We start from the raw sequence: 16,741 nt of genomic DNA, 5'->3' as shown, positions 1-16,741 counted from the left end.
GACAAAATCTAATCAAGAACTAGGGCAACATAAGTCATCCGAGAAACACAAGGTATCAAAGGACATTCATAGAGCACATTCTTCCAGTGTTAAGTCATCAAAATCAAAGGAAACTTCCAAACATTTAGATGGTTACAAGTTGAAAGTACAAGCACAAACTAGTGACACTACTAGACAAGATAGCAGTAGTGATGAAGATGACTTCCGTGAAATGGTTGATATTCATAAGAAAAAGGTCAAATATCATCATGAAGGAAAGAATGTGTCAGATAGTGGCAGCAAACATGGGAGTCATAAGCGTGATAAGAAGTATAAGAAAGAAAGAAGTCAATATTTTAAAGATTCATAAAGTGGTAATACCTAAGGTTTGGGAGAGTCTGCAATCGCAGGACATAAATTTTGGAAAATTGGGCAATTTTGACTCAAAACACTGTGTTTTTGCACTAAAAAGGAAGAAGCTCAATGCAATTACTAGTATTACTGTATGTTTTCATTTATTAAGATTTTAAGGGGAGTCCCCCCTGCTTCTGCCACCCATGCATGTGGTAATGTGACACATAGAATGCAAATCTGAAGGAAACTATATGGTACACAAGTTGTGCACAAAATGTGACTTCAAGTAGACTAGTACAAAAGAAGACATGAGTTCCCAACCCTAATTTTAGAATTCATGTTCTTTTTTCATTCTGACTTTTGATGTCTTGGATTATACCACAAAACAGTTTTAAACACTTGCTTCACATTTCTAAACTGTTTTAAAATGTGTATGAAGTGATAGAGTAGCAAAATATTGCAATTCACACATATTTAGGCTCTTTTATTAAAAAAAAATGATAATCCAACAGTCAACTGACTGACCTTAACTCCCATTTAGAGGTCAGGTTTTGTGGACAAGCAAACTGGTTTTTTGGCCTTAGTATTGATTACAATTGTTGTCACAGTATTTGCATAATTGTTAATATCTTAACTTCTGCAAAATTACTAAGAGTAATTTAATAGTGTGATATACATTGGATTTTTGGTTATTCAAGTTACAGTTCACATGGAATGACATTATATGACATGATCAAGGGAAATGAGTCACATGTCGACCCTGGTCGAAAATGAGATTTACAAATGTTTCTAAAGAGGACAATTAGAGCTTTCTGATACTGAAAACCCCATGTTGATATGACTTTCCTTTGCAAAGTTATGTCAATTTATCAATCGCTGAAAACAGAATTTTAACACTTTCTTTGCCGATATCTCAAAATCAATATGAGCGACATCCGACTCACTGATTTCCCTTGATCATTTCACAATATTAGAATTTGCTTGTAAAAAATTGATCGCCATTATTGACACAATGTCATCTAAATGTGAGGGTAGTTTCTGTGTGTTTTTCCTATTCCTAGGGGGTAGGCAACATATGAGCCTCATGAGGATTTTTTGTGTTGCTCAGAAGATTATCATTTAAAAGTGTTTCTTGGACAAAACTACACTCAATATTAAGGTTCCTGAACATGTTCCACCAATATAAATTGTAAGGTTTTGTCATAAACTAAAATCGTTTAAGGGCACTGATTAATGATCTCTGCAAAACCAAAACAAATTGGTAGGAATAGCTTAGACGTGAAGGAGAAGTTATTACAAAAAATATTCTCCTTAGGTATTTTTTTTCATAATTATGAATAATTATTACAAAAAGGTTCAAATCCTGATCAAGGATGCAGTTTTTCGTCATTGGCCTACTCAAGGGAAAAATTATATTATGTGCAAACAGGAAGAGAGCAGCAGTGCCGACAAATATTGAGTTCCATTAAATTGTGTGTACATGTAGATGGAAGTGTCCGTATGGACAGACTCCTACATTGACTAAAATGTCAAGTTTTACCTGTGTTATGTCACTATCAGTCTTGACACTTGCATGGTATATTAGCTCATCACCTCAATATACTCTTTACAAAAATGCAAGAATCTGATTTCTGATGATTTTTAGTGTCTGTAAGCTAATCATGTATGTTTAACTTATGTGTGATATACCTGTGTCTTTATGAAACATCTTTCTTGACTTGAGATATGATTTATTCTGAAACTTTGTTAAAATGTATAATTTTACATTTGTTACACACAAAGAGTGCATTTATAGCTATAGCAACATTAGTACAGTACTTGCATAAAATCATGTGTGTGCTTGATACGTCTTAGTTGATAATATTGAACTGTTGGTGCAATAAGTTTACATCTGTATTGGTGTATTTTTTGGCGCATTGATTAATCAGAAATGAAGATAAGATATCTTGTAATTTCTTAATGCATATATTCTTTTCACATTTTTCACAGTCAATGAAAATTTAGTTTTAAAACAATACCATACCAGAATGTTATTCACTATTCTTAAACACTTGAGAACGTTCCTGCAATCTTATTGGTTCTTACCCGTGTGATATGACACGATATCACACGGGTAAGCTGCATGTGCATCGGCGTGATACGCGGACTTGCTATTTGAACCAATCAGAGGCGCACTGCAACAACGGGACTGGTCGATTTTAAGCCCTAGGTAATTCCTTGTAAAATGTAGAATTTAATTTGAATTTAAAATTTGTAATACTTACGATATTTTTATTTGAATTAAAGTGATTAAGAATGAGAATAAAGGTATTGTTTTTAGCCGCTGGAGTGCATCTATCGTCTCATATAACACAGGCGATATCATTATTTTAAGTAAAACAACAAGGTTATTAACCTGAATTTACACTCTATCGCTTTTGTAGAAAAGCGATTCTCGCTCATGCTCCGTGTTTACTTGCGTTTCAGAGTGTCAAGCCAAACAATCGATATCAATCGCTGATGCAAAAGCGACATCGTTTATGCGAACTTTCAAGCAATATCGCTTGACTCATGAATGCAAAATTATTTTTCAGATGGTATAACCATCATCATAAGGACTAGAAGCTCAAGAGAAGCAAAAGTAGAGTTTTACAAACACAGTTTTGTGCCAGAAGTATAAGTTTTGGGTTCATTGTATTTGGTATTCTCATGTGTTTGTGGATCAGGTTGTTAAAACCTTTTCTATGTCAGAGTTGCTACCTCATACCCACAAAGGGGTGAAATTATTGAATTTTTGTTTGAAACAAAACTACAATCTCTTCAGAATTTGAAGGACGGACATGTGGATGATTATGTGCCTTTGAAGATGCATAGTTATATGACATGATCTGGTCCATGGGGGCCAAAGGTGGCAAATTTGAAATTGAGATAAAGACAAAAGTATGGAGAAAAAACAATAGAACACAAAAGAAAATACACATCAAAAAACTTTTGAACTTTAGGATCAAGTATGCCAGCTTGACCTTTGATGTTTTCAGTATATGATATTTTCAGTTTATGATAGCCAAATATTTGTGAAAATGTATTAATTACAAATAACTCAATTTTTAAAAATGCCTCCTTTGGCCACCATGGAGCAGATTGTCAATATCATGTAAAAAGTGTGATATAAAATATTATTTTTCGTAATAAAGATTATCTTATTAATATAATTGTGTAGAATATCTAGTTATGAAGATTATACCAATATTGGTAAGGCTGGGGATGTCAGAAGGTACTGATAAGTTGTATATCTTAAAGCAATATTGTAACCTCAATGTTATTCAAAATTCAGATTTTTACACAATTGTAATGTACTTTAATAAAACTAATATGTGACCTGCTACCACAAAATCAGCCATATGTGGTTGCGACATTTTGTTGACTTGGTAGTTTCAAGATATTCGGTTTGACCAAGTTGATGTTCTTTGTTTGACATCCTTTGTGAATGGGGGCACAATGGGCCATTCACTAAGGATAATGGCTTGTACAGGTGCGCGGCAAACAAAGAGCATCAAAACTCTGAACAGATTCATCAGGATCGTTCATAAATCACTGGTAAGTAAATGTTCTCAACACAGATCCAAATAGTAAATTAGAAATATTTTGAGTCCTATCAGGAATCTTGTTCACTCTGGTGTGGTGAGTGGTAGTGTTTCTAGATGTTATCGGCAAACTTTGTGACGGATTTTGATGACGTCACACGGGTTGCTTGCCGAATCCAATCAAGTCTGTACGCCCCCTCGTCCTTGGTCATGGTGGTGTTGCCTCTACTCCTAATCCAGATGGCCTCTTTGAGCCAACGGGTTGTTTTGTTAGCCTCTTGGTCGATGACTTTGGCCTCCTCCCACCCAATCACGTGATTATTTGTTGCTATGGCCGACTTGTATGTTTCTGTAGTTGTTGCTTTCCTCTGCGCTCATTCATTTGGATTGATCATACAAAAACATCTGGAATTTGAAGGATTTAAAATGGAAAAGCCCATTTTGACTTCTCATCACAAAGCAGTGAACTAAAGCAAGTGCCACTCAAAAACTCTTGTGCCACTCACTCTCCAAGATATGAACCTGGAACCTTTGGGATACCAGCCAGTGTTCAACCACCTGAGCTATCAGATCAAGTGCATTTGGAAAGAGCAGGTGCTTTTTCATAGGTTACTGTACAAAGTAATGCTCAAATAATAGAAAATTAGTGGAATATGTTTCGTGATTGGGTGATGAGAAGTTACACTGTGACTCATTTGTCTAATGTTAACATACTTATGTATGTTTGGTTTGTCTTATGCAAATGTGAGGTAAAATTATGTTGCTTTATGATTATTTATATTTTTGTGTAAGAAATGTATTTTGTATATGATGTACATTAAAGCCATATTATAACATTTGCTGAGGAGAACGCCCTCAAAAAATTTTAAATTCTGGTTTTTACACGATTGTAATGTACTTTAGTCAATAAAGATACTCTGCAAAAATCAAGACTCTAGGTGCTGTAGTTTTGTCAAAATCTGAGATTTTGAATAAAACGATGGAACCAGCGTTTTATTATTACGATGGAAATGTTAGTCGAACATGTATGCACAGTACGTACACAGTGTGCAGGATACACATACACACACACCCCGAGGATTGTATTGTATTATATTACAACCGCGGGAGTAACATGCATGGGCGCTAGTAGTAAATTCCAATTTTCTATGCTTTACCTCACTTGTACGGCTCAAAATTAAAAGGGGACATATCTGACAGTTAAAGCTAACATTTTACGGAAATAAATACTAATCTATTTTTACAGAAATGTTATAATATGGCTTTAACTATCAAAATAAAAGAAGTTCTATGCCAAGGTGAATGACAGAGGAGGAAGATGATGTATCCACCATGCCTTTACTAAGTCGAAATGTATGTACTGTATAAAAAGTGGACATTTTTGCAATGCATTTATTTTCACACTTTTTGCGTTTCAAGGTGTTACTGTGAAAATAACAACACACAAATATATTCCTTTTGTATATAGGTCAATCTAAGGAAACTTGGAATCATTGAACTTTAAAAGAAAGGGAAATAGTTCAAAATTGGTGAAGCCCAAATATTCATCACACAAAAATTTCCACTTTTACAGCAATTAAAGGAGGATTTTGTGATCCTAGCATCTTTTATGACATTTTCAGTAGATATCCACGAAAAAAGCTTATTCCCAAAATTTCAGTTGATTCCGATTTTGTGTTTGCGAGTTATGCATGATTATGTGTATTACATTGCTCCATAGGCCACTGTTGTAATTTCGTTCTGGTATACCAGAACGAAATTCAAATTTGATGATATTTTTGCCAAACGAATTAATCTGCAAGAAATTTTTGTAACATAAACATTATGTAGCCAGAGGTTTCCAGTGATATAAAAATCACACATTTTCGGAAGAAAAAAACCAACACATTTTTATACCAAAATTGACCAAAAAGGGCTTTTGTTGCACCAGAGCCAAAATGAGACCCATATTTGCAACACATCCCGCCCCATGTAGTCATTTGTACTGAGTACCCCTGGGCCATTGTCATGCAATTTGCTTCCGACTTTCCATAATGAAACGCAAATTACACCCATCAACGTCCAATATTGAGCTCATTTACTCGTGTTAGGTCATATTTCTTAAACTGAACTTATTCACTGTTTTCAATTTGCTAGTCAAATAAAATTGTGTTAACTGAAAATCATTTTATCATGTTTATATGGTTATCATTTATTGCCTACGATATCTTCAATTTATAGATTTTTTAAAGTGGTTTTGATCTCCGCTCAGATCGAGATCTAACTTCAATTATGCAAATAGGGTGGATCACAGGGCCAGTGTCCGGAAAATTTGATAGAAAACGGGCTTTTGAATTTTGGTTTCATGCTTTTGAAAATGCCAACTGTTAGGGCCATTGTTATACTGTACTCCAGTCAACGTCTAGTGAGGAGTGACTTCTTATCGTGTATTTTTGGCATATTAAATATTTGGAGGATTTTTGGAAGCCTGCGCTCACGTTATTTCAGTACAAACTGTTTGACAGACTGCTTGGACAATTTAAAATCAAAATGTTCGGCAGTGAGTTCCAATGATGAATGCAGAAAGTGAACCTATCATGAACCTTGGAGTGAGGAACCGTAAAGCCTTAATGTACGATTTCCTTCCAAGTTTAAATTTGTTATTCTATACTCAAAATGCTGAAATAATAATATAGTGGGATAATTTGGACAGGGGAGGGGCGGTGCCCCCCCTTGTCATGGCCGTCGGTTCATGTAAGGCCGTCGGTAGACGGAAGGCGATGGTGAAAAAAAAAAGGGTGACAGAAAAAAGGGTAGAATTATACCAAAATGATGAAAATTTTTGTGGTTTTCTGTTGGTACCGCCTATTCTCCTTTTTTTTTATTTTTTGTTCTTCACTTTTTCAAACCATGCTAAAAAATTTTTGGGTCAACAAATCACAACTTCCGTCGGCAAAAAATATTTCCGTCGGTACATTTACAAGTTGTGCCCCTCCGGTTCCAAAATCCTGGCTACGCCTGCACCAGGGATCACGACCGATGATCCAAATAATTCCCGGACTCCGGAATAAATGATTTACTACCATCAAAACATTAATATTGTTTAAACCATGGAAGTGAGAGACATGGAAGCTGGTCAAATACTACATCAAAGTGAGTATCATACTTGCCGCGATACTCAACAAAAGAAGTACAGGCGGAAGGGGAACAATTGAGTCAACGCATGGTCAACGTGTATCATGTCTAAAATCAAAGTTCCCGCTTAAAAATCAATAGCAGTACGAGGTCGTGTACTAAGTCCTGATAATGGGCTGTGTTCCGCCCCCCAACTCAACACAAAAGTTGACAACCATGAGAGTTACCAAATCTTTCAAAGGTCCCCTTTGCAATGACATGTCCAAGATACAGCACGCTCTTCTGGAATAAGACTTGCTTGTCTGAGTTTTTGGAACACTCTCATCAATCTGTTTTTTTCTTCTATGGTCTTGCCGAACACTATCACATCGTCTAAGTAGATCAGAAGACTTTCCCATTGAAGTCCTGTCATTATATTTTCATAAGCCTTTCAAAAGTCGATGGAGCATTACATAACCCAAAGGGCATAACTGTCCATTGGTATAGTCCTCCCGCACTACAAAGGCTGATTTTTCCTTATCTTCTTGATCTAGCCAATATCCGGAGGCGAGGTCTAATGTTGAAAACCACTGTGCTCCGGATAATGATTCCAATGTTTCTTCAATCCGGGAATCGGATAAGAGTCTTTAACAGTTACCTCATTCAGCAATCTATAGTCGGAGCAGAATCACCGGGAGCCATCTTTCTTTGTGACTAAGACAATCGGAGAGGCCCAAGGGCTCTCGGATGGCTCAATTATCCCTCTCTTCAACATGTCTTTAACTTGCCTGTCAGCTTCTGCTTGCATAGCGGGTGCGAGTCCTCTCGGTTTTTGTCGGATTGGTGGAGCATTACCAGTGTTTATCCGATGTTTGACAATGCCGGTTCTCTCAAGATCACCATCTCCGGTTGAAAATACATCTTGATATTCCGTCAGCAAATCCGCAACTCCTGCGTGGTACTCTTTTGGTAACTCCTGTACGCTCGCTTCATACAACGTCTGCAGGTGCTCTGGTACATTCTTCTCCGACTTTTGTTTATTTATTTCTTGATCTACCTTGTTCACAGTCTCCCACCCTACTACAGGGCTTACTGTTCCAATTGCTGTATTCTTCTTTACTGTTAGGTTTGACAGGATTGAATACTCTGACGGATATGTAATCAGGTTTTGTTGTATCCAAGTCTACAAGCACTCTTGCTACCACAGCTCCGGCTTCTTTAAGTTTACTGCTCCCGGTTCTAGGATTCGAGTCACTCAATTCCGGAGTCTTATTAATTTTTCCAGGTATGAGCATCTCATGCCCCGGAGGAATTGTTATGTTCTGACAGAGGGTGACTTTGGCACAAAATGTGCGTGTACTCGATGTCTTAACGTTGCATTGCACAACCTTGTCACCGAATCTCAACTGCTCCTTATATGGATCAATGGTGCATTTTGACATATACATGAAATCCATACCCAACATAGCGTCGTTTGTTATTTCGGCCACTACTACTGGCGTGAACATAGAAGCGGGTCCAATGTGGACGTTCATTGATGCCCATCCTATAGACTTTAGAGGACTTCCATCTGCTTGTTCTGCTGCATCTTTCATGGGGAAAAGAGCAGGCCTTGAGTCAACTGGAATACTGTTATACATCTGGACGGAAATAATAGTGTCTGTAGTCCCTGTGTCCACCAAGTATTCTACTGAGCAGTTGGCTATATGTCCTTCTACAACTAGAGAGCGACCACGTTCTGCATTTTCAGATGTTGGGTTTATTGACAGTTTTTGCTGATTTGTAGTCGCATTTCTGTTTACTGTTGATTTTCCGGAGCCCACGCTACCGATTTCGACCTTTCCGGAGCTCCTAGGTTGGGCCGAAAATCGTTTCCCGGATGATTACATCCTCCTCTAGAGCTGCGTAACGTTTGAGGACAGCTTGCCTTATAATGATCCAATGCTCCACACCTGTAGCAACCTCTTCCTCTGCCTGGGTCTTGTCTACCACTTCCTTGTCGCCTTCCGCTCCCTCTGCCGTAGTTAGGAGCTTGTGAGGCTTCTGCCGCTTGTCCTTTCTCAGTATACTCCGACTGCTTGCTCGACTCCGATTTTGACGCCTTCTCTGCCACTCAACAACCCAATGACTTCCTCAACTGATCCTCCAATACTCTATCAGTTGGCTCTACACTTTTCACAAGCTTTGTAGGTTGTTTTTGCTTTTCGGTCGTCAAAAACGCTTCTGTCTCCAATGCAGTCTGTAATGCTGCTTCCATAGATGTAATAATAATAATATAATAATAAACAAGCATTTACTATAGCGCCCAATACCCGAAGGCTTCTAGGCGCTTTACAAAACAACAATAAGAAAATACATAATTAAAAACTACCAATACTTAAACATGCATATAAGTATATACAGCCATTGCCATGGTAAACAACAAGGCAACAGGGCGGGAGAGGTGCACCGCGGATCGTATCTCCCTATCTCGCATGTCACCAATGAAGTGGTCTCGTGCTATCCGGTTTCGGGCTTCTTCTGCCATGCCGACGTAAGCATTATCTGTTAGTTTTCTAATTTGTTTCTGCTTTGGCCGCTCCATTCGGCTCCGGAATTTATCCCTTCCTTTTATACAATCTTCTCGCCTTAACCTCCATGGTCCGCTGCAGCGCACTGTTGTGATGTGGCTCCTCTTCTTCGGAGTCGACTGATTCTGTATCCGACATTTCTTCTTTGACTCTTCTGTTGTTGCCTTTATGTCGTTCTATGCTGACATTACCCGGGGTCATATCACCTCCATCCTTCCTTCGGACCTCTGAGCTGTCTACTTGATGTGATGTCGGAGCCCGTTTCTTATATTTCTTATGACTGTCGGATGATACCTGACCCGTTAGCATTTGACGGAGCTCACTACTTTCTTGTTTCAAATTTTCCAACTCCAACTTCATTTGTTCTACCCCCGCGTCCTGACGATCTCCGACTTGGGATCTTTGTCCATAATTAACACTTGCCGAAGCATATGGAACCGCTGGAGTTTCATAGCTTTGCGTCAGCCGCTCTTCTTTCATAGATTTGTTGATCTGATCTGGGTCAGATGTGTTTGTTCTTCCATACCCCGGTGGCGTTTCAAATTCATGAACAAATCTTGATTCCATCATAACGCTCACATCTTCCATCGGGCTACACGACGCATCTTTTTGTGTCCTTTCATGCCTTTTGTAACTCGATTTGTCCAACTGTCCTTGGTTGCGTTTGTCTGGCATATTGTTCAGGAGAATCGTTTGCATCTCCTGAAATTGGCGTTGCTCCTGCTCTTCTCCCGGAGTTAATGCTCTTGCATACTCCACGTGGTCAGCCTCATCTGAGCCACGAGCTGCAACATGCCTCTCCCCTCCGGAGATATTGACCGTCTCCCCGTACTGCTGCTGGGGATTTCTGTCAGCAGAAGACACTGTTTCTGAGCCGAACTCTGGCGGTGGCTCAATCCTTGGTTGGCTTAAATCACTTGCTAGTTTTGTCCGTAAGCGTTTAATTTCCTCAACGAATATCTGCCTCTCGTCTTCACCATTCACTCTCAGTAAGTTGATCTCCTCTTGTAAATCCAAACTCCTTTTCGCTGCTTCCTTCGCTTCTAACTCCAACTGTTTATCACGCTCCCGGAGTCGTTCGATTTCCTCCTGCACCTGGCTGTGGAAATCCTCCATCCAATCTTGATCATCGTCGAAGTTGGACGCCATTCTCTCTGCTCGTCCTACAATCCCTGAGATGTTGATAGTAGTCCAATGTCACAAAAATCCCACCAAATGTAGCGGAACCGGCCTTCGGTATATATAGTAGCGATTGGCAAAGTAAGGCTTAGGATGCTGTGGGTGTACGAACCATATCGTACCTGACACTGGCAAATGAAATACTCTCATACTCACACAGATATGAGAACATTAGGCTCAACGCCTTTATTGGGCTTCGGGCTGATCCAAGATCGGAGTGGAATCAGGAGCGGAGAGCGGCGATTTGGATGCTTAGAAGAGAGGGAGAGCTAATTGGCCAGTCATCGACCAACCACACTCACGGCTACAGACAGACTGTTTTTGTTGTTGTTTTTTTTGTGGATTTGTATGGCGCTTTCAACGACTGAGGTTATTCGCGCCAGTACTCACTCCTTTGTCAAGTTGCACCTGTATAACTCCATTCAGTCACAATGCGTAATTATCTGCTTCACTGCGTCTTGGTTATTTCTATCTTCTTTATGCCACGCTCGTTGTATTTCTCCTGCTGTATATGCTCGTACAATAAAATCCAGGTTTTTTCCTCTGTCTGTGTGGTAAAAACCAAACGGTGTCTCTTCAGAGCCACACCAGGCTGAGCTGAGTCCGCCGAGGAAGGGCTAAAACGTGGTCAAATTACTTTGCATGATCCTCCGCTAGCTTGACTTCCTCGCATCCAAGCCTGTTCCCCAGAGCCCAAGTTTGCGTTATCCATCCGACACCACGTGGAGGTTTGGGTTGAGTTGCCCGCGAGCAAATACTTTGCCAGCTCTACGGACCTTGCCGGACTACAGACAGACTGGCTATTGCACCCCGCTTATATAGCCAATGAAACCACGTGACTGAAGGAGGCCCTCTATCGTCGATATCCATTTCCGCCACAGTATATAAAAATCGGTTCCTGACAAGAATGGACTGCAGCGGCGGATGAATATTACAAGTAGAAGTCAAAGGTCATACAGAAGTACAAAATTGCGCCCAGTACCGAAATATTCATACCAATACAAGGATTCCAAAAATGTATAGTTTGTACTATCTGCGATCTGTGGTTACGGAGATAAGAGCCAAGAGGTGTAAAAGGTCAAGCAGCTATAAATGGGACCAAATGTCATACTCCGAATTCTTTCGAAGTGAGAACGTGTATTGTTTAAATTCTAAGGTAACATACAAGCTTTACTTGAATTTTGATGTGTCTTACATAACAGATAATAAACGAGCCTTTAGGGAACTGCATGGAAATTTAGACCTGAAGGCAAGCATCTCAAGGGTGAAGACATCAAGCAGGATATAGCAGACAATGTTGCAGAGATAGAAGCACAGACTGGCATGGCTTAAAAATTCAACGCACCCCTTGCCTTTGATGATGTCATCTGCACCTTCGATTGGGTGAAGAAGACTATTGAAGCAGATTATCTTGGAAAGAATCTAATCTTTTGTAAAGACATGGCCGCTGTGGAAGCCAAGTATGACGCTCTACCAAGAGGCTTCACGGGCATACATTCCTTATTCGAGATCCTGTAAAAGTATTTACTTCGTACAGGGAAATAATCATGCGTTTGTTTGCGCTTACAGATGAGCAGCGAAACACGTTCCGTCTGATAGACATGCCAGCTGACTTTGTCACCGGTTCTGCTGAGTATAAGTTCGGTGAGATGTTGGATCTTCTTCGTTACTAGCAGGAAACTGGGATGGAATCCTCATCCAGAGTCCATCTTGAAACAATACTGTGAAGCCGTTGGAATACCATTCAGTCCAGGTTTTTTACAATGGAAATCTGGCGTTGACATCATCAATACATGGATCACTTCGAAAAGATCATGAGGACAAATATAGAAAAACGGGGAGGCTGTTACTCGAAAGCGCTTGCTAGTAGCAAATTTGAGCCGCCGAAAAACCTTGTACCGGATAAGAGCGATCTGACACCTGATGTAATACAATTTGCTGAAGCGGCGGATAAATATTACAAGGAGCTTTATGAGATGCGTTTAAAACCATAATGTTTTTGTAGATGCAGAGGGAAAATTATCTTAATGTTTTCATTGAAAGCATAAATACAATCAGATATTCGCTTTGAGAAGCACTTTGTTTTCTCACCAATGCTTAATTCCTCAGATTCGGTCAGATTTTGGCATGAAATAGACACTATGATAATTAACCGAGCAAATGATAAATGCGAAAGCAATCTATATAATATAAAGACAAAATGTGACGTTTAACACGGAGATGGTATAAAAGTATGTAATAAGTACTTTTAATTCTCATCGAGTCACCATGTCAAATTCGAACCCAGCCCCGAACCCAGCAAACGCAAAAATATTTGTAAAACTTTATAAACGTGTTATACGTAATTAACGCCTTCTGACTTTGGTCAAAACGTTCTAATAACATTTAAATATCGGGTTATGGTTATGAAGGTCATGAAAACATTTTTAAAACGTTTTATATGAAAAAGCACTACAATAACATTTTGAAAATATTGTCAAAATGTTATTGTAAAATATATATACTATTTTGTCACCATTTAATAACATTATGTTGGAATGTTTTGCATCAAGTTTCAAAAATATCTTAAACGTTTTATATCCTTTATATAACCCGACATGTAAACGTTTTCTGTAAAACGTTTTGTGTTTGCTGGGAAAGCCACTTACGAATTCGACACTAACATCATATTTTTGCTGAACCATGAAATGCTATATGAGTGCACTCATATTACTCAGCGGATTCTTCTTTTGTTTATTTATATTTTTTTCTTTCATTTTTATTTTATATAATGTGGTGTGATCAAGCAAAATCAGTCTGAAGTCGGACATATTCAATCTTTAGTTTTTTATATGATTGTATAAAACATTAATTTGCAAAGCTACATTTTGCAGAAAACCCCATTGAAATTACTGAAACATTTAGTTCCAAAGATATGAACAGTTTAAAGTGTTTCCAAAACAATATGCAAAAAAAAGAAATTATTGTCTTTGTTTGGCTATCGAAAATGAATATATCAGATTTCCGACTAATTTTGCTTGATCACATAGGCCGATACACAGTTAGGGGGTCAAGACGTTTTTAAGTGATAACGGGCACAGATTTTTTTTCTCATTTAGTGAAAATTTAATTCTTGCCAATAGTTTACTTTTAATATTTCACCGTCAAGGCGACGTCAAGGTCAAATTTGTTGACCAGTACTATTGAAGGCCAAGAGGTTAATCTAGAATTGTACCAGAGAGTAGTTATTCTTGAGAGGGCACTCTATTCACGTGGTTTCTTTTCCAACGCTAAAAGATTACGAATTTATGTCGGGAAGGATCCCGGGGGAAGGATATGGCGGTATGCTGACCTGGGTCAATATGTTCTGGGCAGATGAGGTCCGACCAATTGCCTACGACCTTGTGTGCGATCATGTGTAACAGGCAATTCCCGATAATAATAGAGGTTCCCTGATATGACCTGCTTTAAGGGAAGGGGTATGAACGTTTGGACAGTATTTATTGTGGGACATTAGAGCATATCAGACATATCGAATTGCATTCTGAATACGAAGAATGGCCTTCTGATATCAAATAATTTTGATTTTTGAAATTCGCAATGTAATACACATTTTATGGCAAATCATTAAAATTGATATTTTTGATATTTAACAGTACTTGAAGTAAACTTTATAAATCTGATGATTTATACTTAAAGTGTATGTAGGTGGGATGAAAAGCCGACGATCAATTGAAAATTTTGACCTTTCGTATTGAAGATACGGATTTTTTCCCCCAAAACACCAAAAAATTTTTTTTTGGGGAAAAAAATCCATATCTTCAATATAAAATGTCAAAATTTTCAATTGATCGTCGGCTTTTCCTCCCAGCTACATACACTTTAAGAATATATCATTAGATTTATCAAATTTATTTCGAGGACTGTTATATATCAAAAATTTGAAAAATATCAAATTTTAATAATTTGTCATAAAATTTGTATTATATCGTGAATTTCAAAAAATGAAAATTATTTGATATCAGAAAGACATGCTTCGTATTCAGAATGCAATTCGATACGTCTGAGGTGCTCTCATGTCCCACAAAAAATACTGTCGAAACGCCATAAACGCTCATTCTAGACCCCTTAATGACATGTTATATGAGTTGTACAAAAAGCTCAATATCGAAAAGATAAGTATTCATTTGTGCATATGGACTGCACATTGAACATGCAAAAAATAAGTCACTATAATTTAAACAAGAAGTGGGATTTTGACATACTATAAAAACATGGAATAAAACGACTAATAAATTCTGCCATCATGGCGTCAGGTCAATGGTTCATTATATCCCGTATGTTTCTTTTAATTCATTAATATTAGAGACCAATTTTGCTACCCATTTATATGTACACAGGCGGATCTGGTTTTTTTTTTTTTGTATTTTCGTTTCTTTTTAAATAACAGATTCTGGTTTTCCAGTGCACGGGGCCGCCAGGGTGATACTAATTTAATGCTTTTAAAAGGTATTTCTAGTATAATGGCTCTCCATACACAAATGAACAAACACAATAGAGGGGTCATTCTGCCATGCTTCAGGAGAAGTGTCACCCCTCAGATTGTACCAGGGCTATGACACTCTATTCACGTGGTTTCTTTTCCAACGCTAAAAGATTACGAATTTTGGTGGTTTGTAAATGAAAAGTGTCCGCACTATCGATTGATTACGTAACTGTTATGAATAATTTATTAGTTTTTCAATGCAATCGCCTCGACCCATTAATACATATTATCTGTATTTATCAAAGTACTTGGAATAGCAATCTGGTGAGTTCACTGAACTACGCCCAAATACTGATGGAGTTTTAATGGCGCTAATCCTCTCCATACACAGATGAACAAATACAATAGGAGAAGGTCAACACATATGACCTCCTATATGACATGTTATATGAGATGTACAACAACCTGAATATCATAAAGATCAGTGTTCGTTTGTGCATATGAACTGCATATTTACAATACTAAATATTACTCGTTATATAATGTCAAATATTGGTATTATGACAACACGGTATATACATTGTATATAAAACGACTAAATAGATCCTACTATCATGGCGTCAGGTCATTGGTTCATCATATCCCGTATGTTTCTTAAAATTCATTCATATTTGAGACAAATTTCTGTGCCCATTTTATAGGCGTACAGGTGGATCCGGTTGTTTTTGTCATTTTCATTTCTTTTTGATGAAAGAATTAAGGTTTTCCACTGCACGGAGGCCACTATGTGATACTAATTTAATGCTATTTGTAAATGAATGCGGATTCCCGGTTGTTGTTTTTCCACAGTGTGACAACTGTCCACCCATCCAGACAACATCATCACATAATAAAACGTCTGTATTTGTACGATGAGTAAATATTAAACTGAACTTTGCCTTGGAACATTGTGTAAGACGGTGTAAGATTTTGTGGGCGCCCTCAACATTATTATCCTCTTTGTATCCGTAAATGACATGGCATAGACTGTGTGAATTCTATGAAGACTACTTATACATGGGGTCATATCCATCGGACACAAGTAACGATAATTGACAACACGATACGCGACTGTATTTAGGGAGGCTAACCACTAATTAATAATGCCGGGTAGGGCCTACTCCTGGGCGACTCGTGTGGGCAAGGACGCTTAGGACGGTGACCAAATGAGTCTCAAATTTCACCGGGGAGGGGGAAGGGGCACTCAAGTATGATAATGTAGGCCTATACGCATGTGTGGCCAACTTTTTAAACACCCCCTAAAACGAGTTTTACCCTACCAGCAAATTTAGGATCAATAGGCCTAAGCTAACTTAATACACTAAAGGAAGTTTTGGATGAGAAAACGGACATTTTGATGAGAAACGGCCAAAATGGTGAGAATTTTAAATTTTCTCATTCTTTTGGATGAGAAACTTCCTGGTGTGTGTGTCAATCATTATTGTCTTATTAAAATCCGGGACTTTGGTTGACCTGTGCTAGACTCCAGCACATGTTAA

The sequence above is a fragment of the Amphiura filiformis genome, chromosome 17, assembly GCF_039555335.1.
Source record: "Amphiura filiformis chromosome 17, Afil_fr2py, whole genome shotgun sequence".
Lineage (NCBI taxonomy): Eukaryota > Metazoa > Echinodermata > Ophiuroidea > Amphilepidida > Amphiuridae > Amphiura > Amphiura filiformis.
Note: the sequence above shows the minus strand (reverse complement) of the source record.